The following is a 2,866-nucleotide window of genomic DNA, read 5'->3' on the forward strand; positions in this document are numbered from 1 at the left end:
TTGCCTGTTTACTCTCTTGATGAGCAGTTTAAGCCGTGTGGCTGACAGGGTCTTGGTGCTCCAGCCGGGTGTCAGGCCTGAGCTGCTGAGGCAGGAAAGCCGAGTTCAGGACATTGGTCCACCAGAGACCTCCCAGCCCCCTGTAATATCAAACAGTGAAAGATCAGAAAGATAAATTAAGGAAACAATCCCGTTCACTATTACAACAAAAAGAATAAAATACCTAGGAATAAACCTACCTAAGGAGACAAAAGACCTGTATGCAGAAAACTATAGGACTCTGATGAAAGAAATTAAAGACAATACAAACAGATGGAGAGATATACCATGTTCTTGGATTGGAAGAACCAACATTGTGAAAATGGCTATACTACCCAAAGCAACCTACAGATTCAATTCAATCCCTATCAAACTACCAATGACATTTTTCACAGAACTAGAACAAAAAATTTCACAATTTGTATGGAAACACAAAAGACCCCAAATAGCCAAAGCAATCTTGAGAAAGGAAAACAGAGCAGGAGGAATCAGGCTCCCGGGCTTCAGACTATATACAAATCTACAGTAATCAAGACAGTGTGCTGCTGGCACAAAAACAGAAATATACATCAATGCAACAGGGTAGAAAGCCCAGAGATAAACCCGCACCTGTGGTCACCTTATTTTTGATAAAGGAGGCAAGAATATACAATGGAGAAAAGACAGTCTCTTCAATAAGTGGTGCTGGGAAAACTGGACAGCTATATGTAAAAGAATGAAATTAGAACACTCCCTAACACCATACCCAAAAATAAACTCAAAATGGATTAAAGACCTAAATGTAAGGCCAGACACTATGAAACTCTTAGAGGAAAACACAGGCAGAACACTCTATGACATAAATCACAGCAAGATCGTTTTTGACCCACCTCCTAGAGAAATGGAAATAAAAACAAAAATAAACAAATGGGACCTAATGAAACTTTAAAAGCTTTTGCAGAGCAAAGGGAACCATAAAGAGGACAAAAAGACAACCCTCAGAATGGGAGGAAATATTTGCAAACGAAGCAAGTGACAAAGGATTAATCTCCAAAATATACAAGCAGCTCATGCAGCTCAATATCAAAAAAACAAACAACCCAATCCAAAAATGGGCGGAAGACCTAGACAGACATTTCTCCAAAGAAGATATACAGATTGCCAACAAACACATGAAAGGATACTCAGCATCACTAATCATTAGAGAAATGCAAATCAAAACCACAATGAGGTATCACCTCACACTGGTCAGAATGGCCATCATCAAAAAATCTAGAAACAGTAAGTGCTGGAGAGGGTGTGGAGAAAAGGGAACCCTCTTGCCCTGTTGGTGGGAATGTAAATTGGTACAGCCACTATGGAGAAGAGTATGGAGTTTCCTTAAAAAACTAAAAATAGAACTACCATACAACCCAGCAATCCCACTACTGGGCATATACCCTGAGAAAACCGTAATTCAAAAAGAGTCATGTACCACAGTGCTCATTGCAGCTCTATTTACAATAGCCAGGACATGGAAGCAACCTAAGTGTCCATCAACAGATGAATGGATAAAGAAGAAGTGGCACATATATACAATGGAATATTATTCAGCCATAAAAAGAAACGAGATCGAGTTATTTGTAGTGAGGTGGATGGACCTAGAGACTGTCATACAGAATGAAGTAAGTCAGAAAGAGAAAAACAAATACCGTATGCTAACATATATGGAATCTTAAAAAAAAAAAAAGATTCTGATGAACCTAGGGGCAGGATAGGAATAAAGACACAGATGTAGAGAATGGACTTGAGGACACGGGGAGGGGGAAGGGTAAGCTGGGGCGAAGTGAGAGAGTGGCATGGACATATATACACTACCAAATGTAAAATAGATAACTAGTGGGAAGCAGCTGCATCACATGGGGAGATCAGCTCGGTGCTTTGTGTCCACCTAGAGGGGTGGGATAAGGGAGGGTGGGAGGGAGATGCAAGAGGGAGGAGATATGGGGATATATGTATACATATAGCTGATTCACTTTGTTATACAGCAGCAACTAACACACCATTGTAAAGCAATTATACTCCAATAAAGATGTTAAAAAAATTATATAATTTTGTAGTATTTATATGTTATCTCTTAAAAACACACATACTGGGGCTTCCCTGGTGGCGCAGTGGTTGAGAGTCTGCCTGCCAATGCAGGGGACACGGGTTCGAGCCCTGGTCTGGGAGGATCCCACATGCCGCGGAGTGACTAGGCCCATGAGCCACAATTGCTGAGCCTGCGCGTCTGGAGCCTGTGCTCGGCAACAAAGAGAGACCGCGAGAGTGAGAGGCCCGCGCACCGCGATGAAGAGTGGCCCCCACTTGCCGCAGCTAGAGAAAGCCCTCGCACAGAAATGAAGACCCAACACAGCCATAAATAAATAAATGAATAAAATTTTTAAAAAAAGCAAAGATGGGAAGCTGTGTTACACTCATCATGTATTTAAAAAAAAAAACACACATACTTATTGAAACAAGACATCTGGCTTTTGTAACATGCATTTGGTGGACCAAAATTTCCTTCCAGTGAACTCATTTACTAGATGGAGTGATTCTAACAGATAAGCATTTACCTAGTCTTTGAATTCTTTATTACAACTAAGTAATTACTGTCATTTCCTTTGTAATGTAGTATAAAGAACTATAAACTAGAAAACCCCCCAAAAAATTACAGTTGACCCTTGAATGACACAAGTTTGTACTTATAATTTTTCTCATATGGAGAAATGATTGGAAAAGTATTTGTAGTGAAAGTTAGCTAGACAAGGTAAATATGCTAAATGCCTATAATATTAACAGCAATAGCTATTTAAATGTAAAACAC

The sequence above is a fragment of the Balaenoptera acutorostrata genome, chromosome X, assembly GCF_949987535.1.
Source record: "Balaenoptera acutorostrata chromosome X, mBalAcu1.1, whole genome shotgun sequence".
Taxonomy (NCBI): Eukaryota; Metazoa; Chordata; class Mammalia; order Artiodactyla; family Balaenopteridae; genus Balaenoptera; species Balaenoptera acutorostrata.